The sequence below is a fragment of the Danio aesculapii genome, chromosome 7 (assembly GCF_903798145.1).
Source record: "Danio aesculapii chromosome 7, fDanAes4.1, whole genome shotgun sequence".
Lineage (NCBI taxonomy): Eukaryota > Metazoa > Chordata > Actinopteri > Cypriniformes > Danionidae > Danio > Danio aesculapii.
Window position 1 is genome coordinate 8,842,667 of NC_079441.1, and position 23,390 is coordinate 8,866,056.

A 23,390-nucleotide genomic window follows, 5' to 3' on the forward strand; every position below is an offset into this window, starting at 1 on the left:
CTAATGGTAAAAACGTATTAATTTTAATTTTATAATCACACTTGATAAAATTTAATTGGCTTCTCCCTTTGTACGTGTCATAACAGGGAAAGTTTTTAATACTATTACGTTTAAAATCATTTAAAAAATCTCACTGGGGAATTTTTGAAAAAGAATTCATTTCGCTGGAGGGCTAAGATGGATACTGGTATATAGATAAATTCAATATGTCCCTTACTATATAAATAAATAATGGCATCAAGTCAGTACTTTGTATTTTATCTTTAGTTGTTTTAAAGTAAATATACATAGATCTATATATATATATATATATAATATATGTTAACAGAAAAATTGTTAAAATATATATATAATTTTTCTTTTTTAAATTATTATATATATTTTTAAAAAAGTTTAAATAGCACGGTGATTAAGTTTAGATAATTTGATTGCATATGCAAAATAAAAATCATTCACAGCTTGTTTACCTAAATATACAGACAAATAAGTTAATTAAAATTAAATATCTATTTAATTAAGCAGATCTCATATCAAAATAATATTCTGAAAAAAAAAAAAATCAATAAAATAAAATTCAGAATTATTAGCCCCCTTTGATTTTTTTTCTTTTTTTAATAATTCCCAAATGAAATTTTCACAGTATGTCTGATAATATTTTTTTTCTGGAGAAAGTCTTATTTGTTTTATTTCGGCTAAAATAAAAGCAGTTTAAAAATTTAAACCATTTTAAGGTCAAAATGATTAGTCCCTTTCAGCTATTTATTTTTTTTTTCGATAGTCTACAGAAAAACCATCTTTATACAATAACTTGGGCTAATAATTCTGACCAACTGTATATTATAAAAAAATATATTGTACATACATTGTTTAATTGTATTTAAAATGAACAATTGTGTTGGAAAAACAAGGATTACTTCAACATTTCACTAAAAACAAGTACAAACATTTTATTTATTGCAAATACAAAAATTAAAGTGATTCAAAGCTTGTTTAGCTATGATGATGATGAGTCCTAGTTTGTCACATGCACTGTTACATGCAGCGAAATTGTACCCCTCCGACCATACACAAACATCACATATTTCATTGGAAGACAGGTCCGGGATAAGTGTATACACATAAAATTAATAAAAATAAATGTAATTATATATACATCTTCAAATGATTATTTCAAACTGGATTTCTCCCTAGATAAACAACTTGTAAATAAAGTAATATCAACCAATAAGCACAAGGACAGAATTAGTCCATTATGCTGTCCTTAAGTTGAAGTTCACATGTGCTTTCATGATATGCATGTGTGTTTTTAATCAGCTCTGAAGAATCTGCGCTTTATAGACTCTCATCTGTCTCTTTAAGCAGTAAATTGCTTGTATATCTTTTAAAAATCCACCAGTCATCCAATTTATAATATCTTAAATCATAGCATATGCAGAGCCAATTCAAATACCAAACCTTTTGTTAGTTGTTTGCAGAAGAGCAGAGAAATGCTGAAACTCAATTCTCCAATAATTAAAAGTACATCTGATTGTGGCATAGCAGTTCTGTCCTTTAATTCTTAGTTTGAAGAGTCATTAATGGAATAATTCACTCAGAAAAAAATTCTGTCATTATTTACTCACCCTCCCTTCGATGAGTTTCTCTTCTGTTGAACACAAAAGAAGATGTTAAGAAAGTAATCATGTAAAATGCTGGAAATTATTAACCATTGACTATCATAGTATTTGTTTTTCATACTATGAAAGTCAATGGTTACAGGTTTCCAACATTCTTCAAAATATCTTGTTTTGTGTTCAGCAGAAGAAAGAAACTTGAGGTTTGGAACCACTTGAGGGAGAATAAATGCATCACACAGTGACTGTGAAGGCCATTTGAGTACAGTGAACTCATTGTCATGTTCAAGAAACCAGTCTGAGATGATTCGCTCTTTATGACATGGCGTGTTATCCAGCTGGAAGTAGCCATCAGAAGATGGGTACACTGTGGTTATAAAGGGATGGACAGGGTCAGCAACAATACTCAGGTAGGCTGTGGTGTGACACAGTACTCAGTTGGAACTAATGGGCTCAAAAATATCCCCCACACCATTACACCACCACCAGCAGCCTGAACCATTGATACAAGGCAGGATGGATCCATGCTTTCATGTTGTTGACACCAAATTTTGACCCGACCATCCAAATGTTGCAGCAGAAATCGACTCATCAGACCAGGCAACATTTTCCAATATTCTATTGTCCAATTTTGGTGAGCCTGTGTGAACTGTAGCCTCAGTTTCCTGTTCTTAGCTGACCGGAGTGGCAACCATTCTCCCTGACCTCTGGCATCAACAAGGCATTTGCGCCCACAGAATTGCCCCTCACTGGATATTTTTTCTTTTTCAGATCATTCTCTGTAAACCCTAGAGATGGTTGTACGTGAAAATCCCAATAGTTCAGCAGTTTCTGAAACACTCAGACCAGCCCGTCTGGCAACCAACAACCATGCCACGTTCAAAGTTACTTAAGTCCCCTTTCTTCCCCATTCTGATGCGTTGCTGCATGTGATTTGCTGATTACAAATTTGTGTAACAAGCAGTTGTACCTAGTAAAGTTGCCGGTTTGTTCAAAAGTTTTTTTTTATTTTCTGATCTCGATAAGGCTCTACTCAATGTAAAATAACCATTTTTTATTTGAAAATATGTGAACACAAAAAATATGATGTAAACGATCAGCATATAATAGTGAGCATTAAAATAAACAAAATACAGGTATACAGGAGTTTGGTAATAATATTATTATTAATAATAATGCCAACAACAGCAATAATAATAGTAAAAATTAAAAGGATAAACTAAAGAGTAAATGACAGAGGTATACTATAACAAATTATATATATTTACGGTTGAAGTCAGCATTATTAGCCCCCTGAATTATAAGCCCCCACTGTATTTTTTCCCCAATTCTGTTTACGCCGAGAAGATTTCTTTAACACATTTCTAAACATAATAGTTTTAATAACTCATTTCTAATAACTGATTTCTTTTATCTTTGCCATGATGACAGTAAATATTATTGACTAGATATTTATCAAGACACTTCTATACAGCCTAAAGTGACATTTAAAGGCTTAACTAGGTTAATTAAGTAACTGGGCAGGTTAGGGTTATTAGGCAAGGTATTGTATAATGATGGTTTGTTCTGTAGACTATCGAAAAAATAAATAGCTTAAAGGGGCTAATAATATTGACCTTAAAATCAATTTTAAAAAATTACAAACTGCTTTTATTCAAGCCGAAATAAAACAAAAGACTTTCTTTCTCCAGAAGAAATATTATCGACACTGTGAAAATTTCCTTGCTCTGTTGAACATCATTTGGGAAATATAAAAAAAAAGGGGGCTAATAATTCTGACTTTATCTGTATATATAACATTCTACACAAAAAAGCAATAACTATACATGTATTGAAGGTTAAGTAAGGGTAATATTAAAATAACTTGTTGTAATGTTTTGCAAAATGCCAAATATTTGATTCTGTGACACAGTTTTTTCAGGATCATTATACTGCAGAGTCTTGTAAACGCTGTTATGCTGTGAAATATAGTGTGTGAAAAAATGTCTTAAAGGGATAGTTCACCCAAAAATGAATATTTGCCCACCCTTTGAGTTTCTTTCTTCTGATGAACACAGGAAGATATACTGAAAAATGTTGGAAATAAAACAGCCATTGACTTCCATAGTATTTTTGTTCTTGTTATAGATGTCGATGGGTGCTTTTTTTACATCCTTCAAAATAAAGAGAAGAAAGAAAATCATAAAAGGTAAAACCACTTGAGTGAGAGTAATAGTAAGCAAATGTTCTTTTTTGGGGGGTGAACTATATCAGTTTTCAACAGTTTAATGCGTCCTTGCTGAATAAAAGCACACTTTATCATAGCTATTTCATACTTTATATAGCTATTTAAAAAAATTAAGTTAAATAACGAAAGGGCTGAAGGCAGAATTTTTTAGCTCTCTTCTGAAATTTTTTCAAACATTTTCCAAGTGCAGAATAACAGAGATTTTTTTTTTTCAACACATATTTGTCAAACGTAATAGTTTAATAATTAATTTCTAATAACAACTTTTTTGTTGTTACTCCCATGATGACTTAATTTAGTAGTTATTTTACAATATATTATTCAGTGTAAATTGCAATTTAAGGACTTTACTAGGTTAATTAGGTTAACTAGGTTATATCTGTGTTATGTCTCTTCATGTCACTTGTTTTCCTCCACAGCAGCAGATTCCCGCTCAGTCTAATAAGGCTCAATCGTCTCCATTTGGCATCGGCTCCAGTCACAGCTATCAGGCAGACCCGTCATCCTACAGCCCTCTGTCCAGCCCCGCCACCTCTTCGCCCTCCGGAAACGCCTACTCCAACCTCGCCAATCGCAACACTGCTTTCGGTGAGAATATCTGCTCGTTCATTACAATGCATCATTATATTGCTTGTCGATAACTATGCATTATCCAAGAAGTTACTTCCAGGAACATTAGACTCTTTGACATCCTAATTTTATTGTTATTGTGCCGGTAACTAAAGAAATATTGATGAAATCAAAATATCCTTTTAAATAATGAGGTATTGGGATCTCAATGTTTAAATTCTACACATTTTGTGGTCAAAAAAGCAAATAATCACTGTGCTTAAAGCTTTTTTATTTAAAATGAACGTCGGGAAGACTAATAATATTGAAACTTGTCATGTTTTACTTTCATCAAAATAGTTGCAAAAAAACATACTCTAGTAATGAAAAAAATTCACATTTTCAATGTTTGCAGACTCTAACTCTAGAACTGTTTAATATATTTTTGAATGTGGTTGTAGATTCTGGTTCTTAACAGACTTTTCTTCCAATGTACCAATTTTTAGGGCTCTATGTAATTCAGTTCTAGAGATATGTCAATCTGAGTACAGCTCAGTGCATTTTACCTGTTGATTAAGACCCAAGGTCTGAATAAGATCTGAATGGTTAGTTTTATTTCTTGACTTTTTATTAAGCATCTTTAGTAGCTGTATTGAGCTATAGAAATGCTGGTGTTTTGGCACTTAATTTCTTTATGGCAGAAACTGTTCATTTCGAGAGATATGGGGATCTAATATGACTCTTAGAAGTACTTTTTACCCTAAGCAAAATAAAAACAATAAAAATCCCAAAGTTTGTGTACTCCATTAAAGATATTTCAGTTTGATGGTAGATTATGGTTCTGAAACTTTTCTCCAACTTTTCTTTTTTTTTTCTTCAACTAATGCTAAATATACACTTTTCATGTTTGCAGACCTCTAACTCTAGAAGTGTTGAAGCTATTTTAATATGTTTGTAGATTCTGTTTCTTAACAGACTTTTCTTCCAGTGTACCAATTGTCAATCTGAGTGCAGCTCCATGTGCATTTTACCCGTTGATTAGGACCTGAGTAAGGTCTGAATAAGATCTGAATGCTGAGTTTGCTTTCTTGACTTTCTATTGAACTTTTTCAGTAACTGCTTTGAGCTTCAGAAATGCTGGTATTTTAGCACTTTTTTAGCACTGGTATTTGTGTCAAAAACTGTTCGTTTTCAAATAAATAGGAATCTTAATGCGAGTAATTTTTTTTTAAAAATCTGTGCCGATTGTTTTTCAAAGTTTGTTAGCCAGTAAATAAAGAAACATTGATGAAATCTACTTATCCTGTTATATTATGGTTCTTAAATGTTTCTTTTAGCAATTATATTTTAATGCTTACTATTTTTTATTTCTAGAGACATTAGGATCTTCGCATTTTTTAGCGTCCCTATGTAGTTTATTTCTAGAGATATCAGTGCAGCACCATGTCCATTTTACCCATTAAATTCCACTGAAATATTTGAACAGTTTGTTTTTTTAGTGTTTTTTGCGCATCTTCAGTAACTTCTTTGAGCTTCATAAATGCTGATTCAAGAGATATGGGGATCTAAATGTGACTCTAGAAGTGCTTTTCTTACCCAATGCAAAATATATATTAAAAAATTAATCCCAAAGTTTGTGTACCACCAGTAAAGATATTTCAGTTTGATTGTAGAATCTGGTTCTTAACTAACCTTTCTCCAACTCTTTTTTTTTTTCTCTTCTTCAATGAATGCCAAATATACACTTTTTAATGTTTGCAGACCTCTAACTCTAGAAGTGTTCAAGCTATTTCAATATGAAATATAGATTCTAGTTTTTAATAGACTTTTCTTCCAGTGTACCAATTTTCAGGGCTCTATATGTCATTCAGTTCTAGAGATATGTCAATCTGAGTGCAGCTCCGTGTGCATTTAACCCATTGATAAAGACTGAGTAAGGTCTGAGTAAGATCTAAATGGTGACTTTATTTTGACTTTCTATTTAGCATCTTTAATAACTTCTTGAGCTTCAAAGCCAATTCTTTTTTCAAAGTTGTTAGCCGGTTTAATAAAGAAATATTAATGAAATCTAAATCCTTTTAAATTATGACTCTTAAATGGTCTTCGTGAAGCATTTACATTTTTAATGCATACTATTTTTCTTAAGATCTCAATGTTTGGATAATAGACATTTTGTGGTTAAAAACAAATTATCCCTGTGCATAAAGCTAGTACTTTTATTTAAAAGTGAATGTTTGGAAAAATAATATTTGAAATGCTTTGAAACAAATTTACACTTTTTCAATGTTTGCAGATCTAACTCTAAAAGTGTAAAGATATTTCAAAATAGTTGTAGATCTGTTTTTTAGCAGACTTTTCTTCCAGTGTACCAATTTTTAGGACTCTCTGTAGTTCAGCTCTAGAGATATCAGTGCAGCTCCTTGTATATTTCACCCATTGAATTAGATCTGAATGCTTATTTTTTGTTTCTTGAATTTCTGTTGTCCATCCTCAGTAACTTCTTTGAGCTTCAGAAATACTGGTATTTTGGGACTCTTTTTTTTAGTGGCAAAAACTGTTAATTTTAAATGATATAGGGGTCTAAATTTGACTTCATGCATGCTTTTTTTACCTATGTAAAATAAGGGTTAGGTATCTAATGCAAAAAGTGTTAAAGATATTTCAATATGGTTGTAGATTCAGGTTTTTAACAGACTTTTCTTCTAGTATACCAATTTTCAGGGCTCAATATAATTCAGTTCTAGAGATATCAGTGCAGCTTGATGTGCATTTAACACATTGATTAAGACCTATGGGTAAAGGAGTAAGGTCTTAATAAGATTTAAATGGTTAGTTTATGTTTCTTGACTTTCTATTAAGCATATTTAGTAAATTATTTGAGCTTTAGAAATGCTGGTGTTTTGGCACTTTTAATTTTAGTGGCAAAAACTTAATTTCAAGCAATATGGGGATCTTAATGTGACTACTCTTTTTTTTTTTTCCAATTAATGCCAAATATCCACTTTTTCGATGTTTGCAGACCTCTAACTTTAGAAATGTTACAGATATTTCAATATGGTTGTAGATTTTATTCTTAACAGACTTTTCTTCCAGTGTACCAAATTTTGGGGCTCTATGTCATTCAGTTCTAGAGATATATCAATCTGAGTGCAGCTCCGTGTGCATTTTACTCATTGATTAAGACCTAAGGAAGGTCTGAATAAGATCTAAATGCTGAGTTTATGTTACTCTACTTTCCATTGAGCATTTTAGTAACTTCTTTGAGCTTTACAAATGCTGGTATCATGCCAGCCCTTGAGATCCGCAGCTCTGTTTTAAGACCCCGAATCACATGAATGATCTGATTGACAGAAGATCCTTGAAATGTGGTTAAGTCTGACGTCAGGCTGAGATTAACAGAGCTTCATGTGGAGGTGACTTTACTGCAGATCTTCCCATGAGTCCTCACAGATGTCTGCATTAAACGGCTTTTACATGTACAGCGATTTATAGATTTCCCTGTAAAACTGACAGTAATGTACAATGAGTGAAGCAGACGTTTGTCTTCTCTCAAAAAGACGTTTCATTAGCAGCAGACGGAGTGAGGATTGTATGGCGTCTGTAGCGAGACAAATGGTTTTCGTTGTGTTTTGTTATGGTTTGGCTTCCTAATCTCTATTATGGGCCATATGACAAACAGATTTCTGTGGTTTAATTGTTGGACAACAGACAATTAGATGTTTGCGTTCTTGGTGTAAGCTATTTTAAATGACTTTTCAACACAACACACTATTAATCTTGACAGCATTACACAATATGCATTTTTTATTCAAGAAGTTTGGGAAATAACTTTTAAATTAGTGTATTAGCTAAACATAATTTAATGCAGTCACATCAGGAAACTCTGTGACACTCAAAATGCTGTGAATTTTAAGATACTCCAGTAGTTTTTAGACATGAAGCTGAGTTAATAGTGAATATCTCAATTAATACTGATAATTACTTTTATTAATTATTATTTATTTATTTTGTTCACATATATAAAAAGTTAAGGATATATTTATTTATCTTGTATGCAAGTTTGTCTGTCTAAAATGTAGTAACATTAACAATAATTGTTTGTTCTTTTAAGTATGAATAATACTTTTTTAATAATATTTAGTAAAAAAAGTATTATTTTATAATATGTGTGCATGTGTTTCCTGTATTATTCTTAATCCTTGCCCTAACCCTAAGCAACACAAACCTTTTATTATTATTATTATTTTATTATTATTATTATTATATTATTATTATTATTATATTATTATTATTATTATTATAACAATGTTTATTATTATTATTATTATTATTATTATTATAACATTATTATATTATTATATAATAACAATGTTTTTTATTATATTATATTATTATTATTATTATTATAATAAGAATAACAATGTTTATTTATTATTATTATTATTATTATATTATTACTATAATTAATACTATAATTATGTTGTTGTTATTATTATTATTATTTTATATAATTATAATTATTGCTATTGTATTATAATTGTTATTATTATTATTATTATATATATATTATTATTATAATATAGCTATTATTATTATTATTTTATTATTATTAATGTTATCACTATTATTATATTATTGTTATTAATTTATTGTTGTTGTTGTAATTATTATTATTATTGTTGTTGTTATTATTATTATTATTATGATTATTATTATCTTATGTTATTATTTTATGTTATTGTGTTTGTATGTTGTATATTAAAATAAGCAAACTTTTTTTCCTAATACGTGTAGTAATAATAATAAGAAAATTGTTTTATCATTGATGATGATGATAATAATAATAATAATAATAATTATTATATTATTATTTATTATTATTATTATTATTATTATTATTATTATTATATTATTATTATTATTATTATTATTATTATTATTATTATTCTATATGTTGTGTTTTGGAATATTGTAAATTAAAGAAAGAACTAAAGCAAAGAACTTTTCCTTAATACATGTTAATAATATTTTTTGTTGAAGATATTTTATGTATGATATTTCTGTTCGAAAATAAATAAATCAAATCAAATTATAGTATAATAAAAATAATGTTGTTTTTAATTGTTGTTATTAATAATAATAATAATAATAATAGTGTTGTGTTTGTATATTGCATACTAAAATAATCAAACAATTTTTAATACTCATTAATAATAATATATAATAATAATAATAATAATATAATAATAATAATAATAATGTTGTATTTTATTTGTATATTGTAGATTAAAATAAGGTAACAACTTTCCTTCATACCTGTTGTTAATAATAATGAATACATAAATATTATTTTATTGGTAATTTATTATACGGTATGTAATTAATACCTATTATAATATGTATTCCATTCCATAATAAGTAATTATGAATTATTATTAGCAAAAATAAACTTGTAGAATGGCATGATGGGAAGTCTCAATTGTGCGTCCTATAATGATGACCTGGTGGATCTCTCCATCAGTCAAAACTCCTGCTTTTCCTCCATAACGTCAGCACTTTAAACAGCCTGTGGTGTCTTTAATGATCCGTCATGTGGCAGCTCACGAACGACGGATCTGCTTTCTGTATCCTGACACTGTAAAGTGAGGAATTTGACACACACAAACACACTTGAACAACTTTGCACATTCCTGTAGCGGAAGGAAGAAATCGAAGAGTTTAGAGTTACTGCGCAACATCTGGTTAAAACAAGACACTGCAGGGTGAATAGAGGGAAAATACTGTAGAATAATGGTCCTTAGCAGAGGCGGACTTACCAATACCGAGGTAAGCGGACACTTGGGCCCCCGAGATATTAGGGGGCCATGACCAGTGCTCGGAAGCCTAGATTAATCACATAGCTCTTATGTACATGTTTCTATCATATGTTGTAAAATCTGTCTAAAACCGTTAAGATTTTACCGTTATTACTTCTTTTCAAACTGGGGGGGGCCACCCATGATAGTGGAACAGTCCCTGCACATGCAAATATTAAATTCACATTTGGCTAATACAATGTACATAGTTAATTTAGTGAGCTTGTTATTTGTGAATTTATTGTATTTAATTTTACATAAAAAAAATAAAGGTTCCACCCAATTTTTAAACAAGCAGTTTGTTTGCAAAAACAAAAAAAATAAATCTACAGAGAAAAATGAATACCTATAGAGAAAGAGAATGCCTTAAGGGCCCATACATGGAATTGTACTTGTACTTGATATGTAAAATTGGTAAATGTGCAAACAAGCCATTGCTTTATTTAAATATTCACAAGTTTCATAAAGTTCAGCACAAAAATGTGATTGTTGATGCAGTTCATTTCCAGACCTTCACATATCCAGATTTTGTCATTTATTTTTTCTCTTATTATTTATTTTGTTTTTGAATGAATAAAAACACTAAAATAGCCAAAATGTTTTAAAATATGCAAATAAGCTAGTGCTTTATTAAAATTTTAGCAAATTTTGCATACATTTCTAGAAACAATCATGGGATCCTTGGATGCAGTCAGGTTCAAAATTTATTTATTTTATTATAATTAAAATATGTTGTTGTTGGTTGTTGTTGTTGTTGTTGTTGTTGTTGTTGTTGTTGTTTTTTGACAGTTTGCAGTCAAATGTTTTTAAAGAGGGGATTTTGCGAATGTCTTATTACTTTATATTAATAAGTACAGGTGAATATTAGGCAATTTGTCTCTTCTCTCTAAAACAATATTTTAAGAAAAACAACCTTTAAAAATCTGTGTTGTATGTAAATCTACAATTGAATCAAGCCAAAAGTCAAACTTAAAAGTGTTTATAGGAATGTTATTTTTTTACATCAGGCTGAACAAAAAAGCACTACGAAAAAACCAAAAAGGTTTTAAATATGTAAATAAGCCATTGCCTCATTAAAAAAATATTAGCAAATTGGCTTACATTTCTAGCACAAACTTGTGATCGTTTGATGCAGTCCAGTTCATGCAGTATATTTATTTGTTGTTGTTTTTTTTATCATTTTGCAGTCAAATGCTTTTAAAGATGGGGTTTTTGGGTGTATCTTATTACTTCTATAAAAACAAATACAGTGAACAACCAAAAGAGGATTTCCACAGAGTGTAATCTTTATTTTCTGTCTCGATTCCATGGATTTTGCAAAATCTCTTCTCTCTTAAAAAAATACTTGAAAAAAAGCAACCTTTAAAAACGCTGTGTTATAATTGAAATCTACAAATGAATCAGCAAACGTAAAATTTAAGTGTTTTTTGGATGTTTTCTTTTACATCATACTGACAAAAAAACACTATAAAAAAACAAAATGTTTGAAATATGCAAATAAGCCATTGCTTCAATTAGAATATTCTCAAATTTCATACATTTCTAGCACAATAAATGATAGTTTTGATGCAGTCCAGTTCAATGCAGTCATATTTATTTATTTATTTATTTATTAACATATTGAATTCAAAGATTGTTAAAGAGGGAAGTTTCCTCATTTCTTCATATTAAAAAACATACAGTAAACACCAAAAACAGGAATTCTACTGAATAGAAATGTAATTTTTTGACTTTATTTCATAGTTTTGTAGCTTTTAATTTCTCTTACATTAGACTAAAAGACAAAAATGTTGAAATATGCAAATACGCCGTCATTTGCATACATTTCTAGCACAAAAATGTGACCATTTGATGCAGTCCTGTTTAATGCAGTCAACGTATTTATTCATTTATTTCTTAGACATATTGAAAGTCAAAGGTTGCAGAGATTTTTTTAACATCCATTACTTCATTATTCTGAAAATAATGTGAACGGCATTTCCACAGGGTATAAAAAAACAATTTATTATGGTGTTTTTGCACCTCATTCCATGCTTTTGTAAGGTTTTCTCTCTCTCTCTCATCTAAAAAGCGGCCCTCTGGTGTCGTCCCCAGCACATTGAAAGCTCTATGAAGTGAATGAATTTACAGCTTGTACCGAGACTGCCGAATGACATTTCTCTCATTGTTGTGTCCCTGGAGGGAATCTCTCTCCTACTCTCTCTCTCTCTCAATGTGATTAGTGTGGCCATTTAATAAGTCATTCAGTTAAATATGTGACATTAAAAAGCCACTTGGATTTGGGAGTGTATCGGCCGTCGAATGGCTTTCCAGGCCCTCCAGGCTTCAGCCAGAATGAAGCCTCGTCCAGATAATTCTTTTTAATACACTGTCATTAAAGAAAAAGAAAAAAAGGAGCATTTATCTTTATCTCACTCAGACTGAACAGGAGGAAGAAACGACTGCAAGCGTTGGAATTAATCCATTTAATCCTCCTTTTTTTTGTGCTAGTAAACGGAGCTCATGTGTTTGGGTGTTTAGTTTGTGGTGTTCTGCGCTTTATTCTTGGTCACAGTAACGAAATCTGCTCAGTGTAATAAGAGTCCTTTTTCAAATGATTTAAAATTATTTGCAATTAAGTGGCTTTCAAATAAGCCATTTATAATGTTTTGTTCACAGTACTGTTTTAAATGTTTTTTGTGTGTGCGTAAAATTAGACTTCTTTTAGTAATTTGGAGATATCATGTTTTATGTTGCTAAAAAATAAATGATTAATGGAAATTGCAAAACAATTAGCTTTTTTATTAGTTTAAGTAATCATGCAAGAGTTCCTTGCTAAATTTAGTTTTTTAATTCTAGAAAACAGTGCTGTTTTTGTAAAATAACTTTTATATATACATTTATTTCAGCACTGCTTTCAATTTGTTAGCTTTAGGTTTAAAAATAATAACAAAAATTTCTTTCATTTTATTTCTTTGAAAAAATTCAGTTTTTAGTAATTTTGTCAAATTTACACTGTCATTTTTTTAATATGATTAATTAGTCCTGACAGCACATGTTTTTAGGTTTTTAGGTTATTGTAACTTATTAAACTAAGTTATTATGTTCTAGTTTAATTTTAAAAGTTACACAAGCTGTTTTCAGTAAGGGTTAACATAATATAAGTTCAATGGACTCATAAAGTTAATTTGATTCAGCTTAAAAAACTTAATGCAACCAGGATTATTTTACTGTGTAATCATTTTAAAATGATAAAAAGTTCAATATCTGTATATATCTATATATATATATATATATATATATATATATATCTATATATATATATCTGTATATATCTATATATATCTATATATATATATATATCTGTATATATCTATATATATATATACTGTATATATCTATATATATATCTATATATATATATAATCTATATATATATATATACTGTATATAGTATATATATCTGTATATCGTATATATCTATATATATATTATATATATATAATATATAGATATATATATAGTATATATATATATATATAGATATATATCTTATTAAAATATTACAAATAATATATATAGCTTGAGACTAAATGTTATTTTAGTGTGTTTTTTATTTTCATTAACATTAGAACATATTTCTTTGTTTGTAGCTGAAAATGATTGGCTGAATTGAATTGAATGCATTTAATTTTTTAATTAAAGTTTATACTAATTAATCACCGGCACTAACAAATATAAATAATAATAAGAAGAATTTAAATTTCATTTATTGATGAACTATCCTTTAATCGCAGTCGGGTGAAATTGAACTTTATCTAAATATGAAGAACCTGGTAATAAAGTAGGCATTTCATTCAGAAAGATGGGGGAAAGGGTTTGGGAGAGTTATCACAATCTAACAGACCCCTTCTGCTCATCATTTCTGTTTGTTGTCAACACTGAGAGTTGGAGGGGCGTGGTTAAGAGTGTTGGCCACACCCAATACCACAGACAAGATGTTATTTGACAATTAAATGCTCATGAAACCCCCTTCTTTCAGTTTAAGTCTACCTCAGAATATTTTCAAAAAATGCTTCATGATGGAGTGGAGCTCTGAGAGAAGAGGGAGAGTGGTGTGGCAGGCAGAGCAGGGGAGAAAGAGGGGAGTGAACAACTAGTGGTTACAAACTGAGACACAAACTATGAGGAGACCCATGATTTTATAGTTTACAAAGTTAAAATGCAAAGAATAACAGTTATTTAATGCCCTGCTACATATACGACACACACACACACACACACACACACACACACACACACACAACGCACACACACACGCACACACACACACACACAAACACATAGATAGATAGATAGATAGATAGATAGATAGATAGATAGATAGATAGATAGATAGATAGATAGATAGAGATAATAGATAGATAGATTATATAGATAGATAGATGATAGATATAGATATAGATAGATAGATAAGATATATTTGTTATATCATTATACATATAATCGTTTTATATAAACACTATAATAATGTGGACGTCTCTCCTCCTGAATCCCTGGGTCTGAATGCAGACACAGTGGATAGCAGTGCAGCAGGTCTCTTGACCTATCTATTTCAACCATTAGCCCTGCCAGCTAGTTTTAATTTTAAAAATAGGTGAACACAGCAGCACTGATATAGGTGATGTGTCTGAATGGTAACAAACTCAACTGATAAAAGACAAAGTCCGCCATTCTCCAATTCTCAGTACAACTCTCCCGACAGAAATGCTTGCTGCACACAAACACTTTGCTGTATCGGCCTGGACAGCATCGAGGGGAAAAACATGCAACAAACACCGTGGATCATGGAAACAAATACATACAACCTAAGCCATGTGCAGATGCGGCCTGACCAAGTCATTGGGTCTCACCAGCTTAGGCAGCTCTGCCTTGCCTTTGGAAAGCACGTGCTCTCATGATAAATTAGGAGGCGGGTCTTCTCATAAGATAAGAAAACTCAGCCATGAACAATAATGAGAAACCGACTCGTCATCACTCCACTAGTCAGATTCGCGCTACATCACCGATTTTGATCCCGCCCCAAAATTACATTAAACCCAGATGATAGAAATAGCTGTCAAAAGCTCCAATAGTATCCTGTTTTCCCCCACAATTAAAGCTGAAAGGAGCTAACGTTGTCTTAACTGATGATCAACACACACAAATCTGGTAAAATCTCAAAAATGTACTCAGGGTGTCTATAAACCTTAAAAACTGAAAACCACAGGAAGTACATTCATATTTCAAGATCACACGGGCAAACATTTTTTTTCTTTACTGTCTTCATGTGAGCTAACCAAATCATATGCGTAGTTTAATTTCATTTGTACTTTATTACAGTCTGTATAGTTAAAGTTGAACTTGCTTTCAAGAGCAGCATTTGTCTTCACATCCAGCCTGATCTCACGAGAAAACGTAAGTATTTTACGTTTTGACAGTTTAGTGGCTAATTCGTACGAGTTCAGTCGTACGAAATTGTACTATTTAAAAAGGAGGCGTGGCACCTAACCCCACCCCTAACCAACCGTCTTGGCGGATGAGGCAAGTCCGTACTAAATTGTACGAATTAGATCGTACGAATTCGTACGAATTAGCCACTAAATCAAAAAGTTACGAATTGCCGTGAGATTGTGTTGTCACATCAGTTAAAACAGCGTTCAAACAAAAAATCAGAAGATACCTCTTTTTTGTTTGTTTTTGAACGCCATTAACCTTTATCACGCCACGAACAGTTTGAATCACATGCAATGGGCCAATGGTGTTTCTTCACACCGATTCACCAAGGGACAACACGAAGCACAGTCTGATGATGAGGACGCAGAAAGATGGCCAGAGGAGACAAACACAAAGCGAAGACTAACACACAGAAAAATAAAATAAAATTGATGGAGAGATTTACGAGGGCGCATCGGCTGGACCTCCGGGGAAAGACAGAGCAGAATGAAGCCGCAGCAGAGCGTCTCTCTGGTGGTGTGGAAATGAGAAGTTTGACCTCAAATCACCGCCTCATCATGGAGGATATGAGGAGCGCCCGAGCTCTCTTGACACTGCCCCCGCAGCAGTGTGTCCTCCCCGTGTTTGCAGAAGCTCCAGATGAGGCGTTTGGATGATTCCGACGCTTCTCCGTTCTTCTCCTGGGTGTAAATTGAGTGAGATGGAGGTCACGGTTGAGGAGATTTACACACGCGCTTCATTCAGACAGAGGCTGTCAGAGTTAATGTGGAGGGTTATGCTGTGAAGTCTAAACATGTTTTGTTGGGAAGTGAAAATATAAGATTCTTTCGTCAGTTTTGTTCCCCCTGTGATTGTTTTAGAGCTGTCCATAGACTGTAAAAATATATGGACGTAGTATCCGTGACGTCACCCATAGGTTTCTGAACACTGCAAAAGAGCTACAAGTAGGCGGCGCCAACCGTCGCCATTTTGTTTGCACGTCATCGCAACCGACGGCGGGATACCAAACAGGGCAAAGAGGCGGAGAGTGAGCGGAGCTACAGACACATGCTGGCATTTTGCTTAGACCTGGCAGACAAAACTTTACTTTGGGAGAAAACGCTTAATACTTTATTACCTGCGACTCGTTTGTGTTCTGACCACATGTGCTTGGCTGTAACACTATATCAGTAAAGTGTTTAGACTTTTAAAAAACACTGTTGTAATACATTGAGCCACTAAGCAGTGTTCTTGTGACGTTTTTCTACAGGAGGAAAACGCGAAATACGTCCAAACACTTCAATTATAGTGTGTGTTAGTAAATGCAAGACTATTGATGAACTCCAGCATAACACTGTATGATAACGCTTCATATGACTGTTCTAAGAGCCTACAGCTAATCAATCTGTCAGATTCTGGTGTGAATTACAGGTCTAAATTAAAATTATAAATGATAAATGATCTTAAATAAAGCAAATACATTTATAGAGATGGTATACAAGTATTTAACTTATACTCACATGGAAACGAGGCCACGTGAATGGTTTGTGAGCACAATTAAATGCACACAGCATCCCATATCATCTGATAAATTGTAGGAAATAAGTCCAAAAAGCAGCTGACTGTGTAAAGCCACATAAAACAAAACAAAAATACGATGAATATGCCGAGATCAGTGGCTAATCTGCCGGATTCAGCTCAGGTGAAGTGACGGCGACCAGCGAGACCTAGCTGTCACTCAAGTGGGCCACGCCCTTAATTATGCAAACTTAATATACCTAATATAAAGGAATGGAAGAGTTATAAAAAAATTCACCCCCCTCACAGTTGTCATGGAGGGTAATAATAGCTATATGACCCAAAATCGTTCTTTGTACCAGGCTGTAACACCTTTTTTTCTGTTGTAAAGTTGGCCATTCTAACAGGGGGCTAAATTGCTATTTGCTCTATTATGGAGCCAGGACTAGTGGAATTTTGATGAATTGCAGTTTCAGTTACTTCTGTATTGGCTTCCCGAGGGAGAGCGGAGGTTGCCGCTTGAAGCTATCGTATGTCATCAGTGCTTAATTTGTAAATGAAGAATTCCTTGAACAAAATCAGAATTGACTGACGTCCACCAAACAATTTCAGTTTTCCTGGAGCATGACGTCATTAAATGGTGATAGCTTAAAAAAGAGCATCACATTTCTAAAAAGTCTTTAATTATTTTGTGCCATAATGCTATAGGTCAGTCCATGCGTAATAAAACCATGTAGCTACAAACATAAGTCTCATGAAACTTTTATGTGTCAAGTGAAAAATAAATAATGAAATGACTCCTCAGTCTAATCTTCAGAAGAGCCCACAGTTTCCTCTTCTGTTATGTTTTCTGGCTGACTTGAGATCGCTTTGCTTCTGTCTCCTGCTATCCGGATCCGTTCGCACAGTTTCACATCATCTGGAAATCTCTTTTGATCAGGCCCAGTAATCAGATTTAACGTCGGGGTTTTGAATGATGAAGATGTGCGTGACTGCCTGTTTCCCAATTTGAAAATACAAATATTGTTTTGGTTGGGCCACTGTGCCATTATTTATTTTCACTGCTCACCTGCGCACGAAACAACAATCACCAACCAATAAGAGTGATTGTAAACATAAGAAAGCTGATTGGATGAAAATATTGTTGAGGGCCAATAGTTTTGCTTTAAATTGCGCATGGTGACTACCGTTGTGTGTGTGTGTGTGCACACAGACAATACGCTACTAAACGCAATTTTTGTCATTATCAATTTGGGGCTATCCTTGTTATTGTCTAAATTTTTGGGGTAATAATGTTAAACTAATGAAAATGGTGTTTCTACTCATACATTATTAGTAATACCAAAGGGAACTTTTACTTCATTAAAATTCAGAGCAAATAGGAAAAGCACTTATGTAAATAACAATATCCCTAACTTATTGTGAGCAGTGCACATATATATATATATATACACGCAGTTGAAGTCTGAAATAATTAGCCCCCCCTCACCCCCCACCCCCGTTTAATTTTTCCCCAATTTCTGTTAAATGGGGAGAAGATATTTTTAACTAATTCTAAACATAATATTTTAATAACTCATCACTAATAACTGTTTTATTTTATCTTTGCCATGATGACAGTAAATAATATTTGACTAGATATTTTCAGGACACTTCTATTCAGCTTAAAGTGACATTTAAAGGCTTAACTAGGTTATTAGGTTAACTACGCAGGTTAGGGTAATTAGCAAGTTATTGTATAATGATGGGTTTGTTCTGTAGTGCAGTGTTTCCCAACCCTGTTCCTGGAGGCACACCAACCAGTACATGTTTTTGAATGTCTCCCTTATCTGTCCCATTAACTTCAGGTTTAGAGTCTCTTCTAATGTTCTGATGAGTTGATTCAGGTGTGTTTGATTAGGGAGAGGTTGAAAATGTGTACTGTTGGTGTGCCTTCAGGAACAGGTTGGGAAACTGCTGTAGACTATAGAAAAAATATAGCTTAAAGGGGCTAATAATTTTGACCTTAAAATGGTGTTTAAAAAATTAAGAACTGCTTTTATTCTAGCTGAAATAAAACAAATAAGACTTTCTCCATAAGAAAAAAATATGGTCAGACATACTGTGAAAAGTTCCTTGCTCTTTAAACATCATTTGGAAATATTAAAAAAGAAAACAAAATCCAAAGAAGGTTAATAATTCTGACTTCAACAAACTACGTGTATATCTTTTTGTCGGTGGACTTGTCCTATCTGTGCTCACATGTGTGTAATGGTGTGTTAAACAGATTAGCGATGGCTTACAGGGGTCTAATAATTTTGACCTTCAAAATGTTTTTTAAAAAATTAAAAACGGCTTTTAAATTCTAGGCCGAAAATTAAAAAATAAGACACTATTCCTACCAGAAAGAAAAAATAGTATAGGAATTACTGTTAAAAAAAGTTCCGGAATCTGTTAAACTATATTTTGGAAAATATTTGCAAAAAGACAGGGAGTTCACAGGAGGGCGGATCATTTAAGTGTAAGTTATGTAATGTATGTATGTATGTATGTGTATGTATGTATGTATGTATATATGTATGTATATATATATATATATATATATATATATATGTTATATATATATATATATATATATTAATATATATATAGTATATATTATATATATATATATATATATTATGTAATATATATATATTACACAAAAAGTGTGTGTGTGTGTTCAGAGCTGTTTTTCTCACTGTGTGTGTTGTTGTGTGCAGATGTGTCTGGTGAGAGCAGTCAGAGCGGTGGTCAGTTCCAGGGTCGTCCGTCTGAGGTCTGGTCTCAGTGGCAGAGTCAACATCACAGTCAGCAGGCTGGAGACCAGCATCCACCACACAGGCCAGCCAGACAGAGGTCTTTCAGGTGAACACGCACACACTCAAACACCTCCATTCACACACACAGGCCAGCCAGCCAGAGGTCTTTCTGGTGAACACACACACACATATCCACATCTACAGTCCAGCCAGTCAGAGGTGTTTCATGGCAACACACACAGCTTCACAGTCCAGCCAGACAGAGATCTTCCCTCCTCAAACATACACAAACTGACACACAGTCAACACAAAGGCACTCACGCACAGACCACCCCACACACACACACACAGCACACAACACACAACCACACACACACTTAACACAGACATCTATACTGCTCACAAACCACCTACACACACTCAAACGCACCACCCTACACACACAACAAACTCAGAACGCAGACACACACCTCTCTCAAACATACACCACTTACACAGAAACTCAAACACACATCCTCCACACACAGACACTTAGTGAACATTATGAAGAGTGTTAAAGCGATGAACATCACAGCCAATCACAGTCTTTTTCTGATAACATTTGAACTCAGTGGCCAATCAGTAGTGTTTTAAAGTCCACATGAACCGAAGCTGCGACGATCTTTTTTTGTATTGGGACCTGTTTCCTAGAGAACGGAATATGAATGAGAAACAGTGGGCGGGCTTGTTTTTTCTAATCTGCGATCTGAGTGGGTGTAGTAAAGGTAGGTGCGGTTCATTCAGAAAGATCCTGGAGAGGAGTTATTGCTACCAAACAGACACATTCTGCTCATCATTCCTGTTTGTTCTCAACACTTGACAGTTGGAGCGGGCGTGGTTAAGTATGTTAAGCCACGCCAATACCCTCAGACAGACATCATCTGGACAGTTCAACTGAAAACAAATAGGAAGGGAATTTCAGATTTTAATTAAAGATTACAAACCGTTTTTTTCCCTTAATGACATGCATAGATGAATTGGTCACAAATCTAGCAATGTGAGCTAACTAATCAATAGGTTATGGTTTTGATTTCATGCATATTCAACGCCATCGTCTCCATCCCAATCACTGCAGAAACACAGGTCTCTCTCTCATCTCTCTCCGCGCTCCTCTCGTCCCTCTCTCTCTCGCTCTCGTCTCTCTCTCCTTCTCTCTCTCCTCTCTCTCTCTCTCTCTCATCCTCTACCTCTCTCTCTCTCTCTCTCTGTTTGGTCGTCCACCATATCTCCTCATGACAGTGGGGGTTGCACAGACTAGTCAGCTAGTTACATTCTTAGTAGTACTAGCCATGATCAGTGTGTTGACTACATTTATTCTGCACAAAAATTAGCCCATGCTAATGTTGCGTTATTAACGAAATGAAAGTGTTGACAATGCATTTGTTATACACTAAATGAGTTATTGGTAGGGTCAGACTGAATCTGTGGACACTTTTAGCTATTTCTGTGGAATTTTGTACAGGGTGTTTGCAGGGTCTTAAAGTCTCTTAAAATGTCTTAAATTTCAAATCTAAATTTTAGGCCTTAAAAGTCTTAAATTCACTGAAATATTGTGTTGTATGTCCTAAATCATTTTAAACAGGTCTTAATTTTCCTATGTCCATGTAAAACTACCCAGTCAGGCCAACACCTATCCAATCCCTAACACTCAAAACGTTTTACCAAAAGTTTATTTATTAACTCTTATTGATTAACTCTATTTACCTACTCTATTATGTTTATAACATATGGTTTATATATTTTCCTTCCAACATTTGTTTTTTTTATGGTTTAACTGACCATTAGAAAAAAATCCTTATTGCTTAGCCTTGTTTAAAATCTAAAATTTCTCTTCATATAATGGTCTTAAAAAGGTCTTAAAGTCTTAAATTTGACTTGATGAAACCTGTAGAAACACTGTTTGTAAAATAAAATCTGAGGATTCATGCTGAATGATTTAGGAGTATCATAACTAAAAAGTAAATATATGAAATAAAGAAAAATACATTTTATTTAATGTTTACAATGCAAAATCCAATTAGATCCACTTATTTTAAACCCCTTAAACAAAGCAAGTCTCTCATATATACTACTAAAAGACAGAACATATTACTTTACAAACTGTATTGTAAATAAATCATATGAACATTTTCATATTTGTTAATAATATCAATGAAATTAATTTCAAATGGACTAAATATAAATGTACACACATTTACACAAGTAAATGAATAGACTCTATGATGGGCTAAAAATCTGCAGATATCTGTGTGCGCAGATTCCTTGTGGGCCTAGTCAACCACTAGTCAGCCTAGCGGTACTGTTGCATTGTTTTCAAACAGCATGTGTATAATTTCCTGCAAATAAATAGCGAACTTTGCCTTCTTGCAAACATGGGGGTGGACAACTTCATTGTTTTCAATCCACTTAAATGTGTAAAAACTAATCATTTAACTTGATTCCTTCATGTTGTCCCGAAGCAATCGATTGTGTTGAACCCAGCATTTTTTACAGTGTGGCTTGTTCATCCAACTCCCCTTGTGACTGTTTTCTTTACAGTAGATTGACAAAAGCAGATTATAAAGGACAGTCTGATGTAACGTCTCTCTGTGTTTGTGTGCACAGGACATGCTGCCGATGCCGGGTGACCCAACACAGGGAACAACCAACTACAATATTGAGGACTTTGCTGACCTCGGCATGTTCCCACCATTCTCTGAGTAACTGGACACGCATCTTTTTGTTTGTTTGGGTTCAGACTGCAGTACCTTCATCTCACACCTGACGCACATGACGCTGCTGAAACACATCTCTGCATACACACACACACATTCAGTTAAAAACACACAAAAAATCTATGTATATCCCCAGTCGTGATGCTCTTCTTCAATGTTTAATCATCATCATGCAGTGATTAAACACTGTAAATAAAAAAGTTGGCTTAGTTGACTCAACTTAAATTGAGTTAAGTGCAGGAATTGGGTACAAGTTGAGTCAACTCCAAAAAAAAAAGTTGTGCAGCAAATTGCCTAACAATTTTAAGTTGCGTCAACTTTTTTTGTTGCAGTAAAGGGATGGTTCACCCCTAGAGTTGTCACCATACTGGAATTCAGCACCAATAGATACAGAAATTTAAAATGCGTCTATTTCCCGCTAACATTTGAACGCGTTCTTAAACTGCCATTGTGTTCACATGCTCAGCAGAAATGGCTGTGATTGGCCATGAAGGTCATCAGTTCACCAAACTCACCCACCGTTGTACTGAGTGTAAACACAGATACACGGACACTGGAGGATTTTAAAGTCGTAAACTCATCAGTGGATCACTCATATGTCAGCTTATAGACAAACCAGCTGATCAACGTGACTTTGAAAT

General features: G+C 33.0%; 1 pseudogene; it reads left to right on the forward strand.

Moving 5' to 3' along the window:
- LOC130232628 (aryl hydrocarbon receptor nuclear translocator 2-like) overlaps window positions 1-20,070 on the forward strand; it is a 37,810-nt pseudogene extending 17,740 nt beyond the window's left edge.
- The last annotated feature ends 3,320 nt before the right edge of the window (window positions 20,071-23,390 follow it).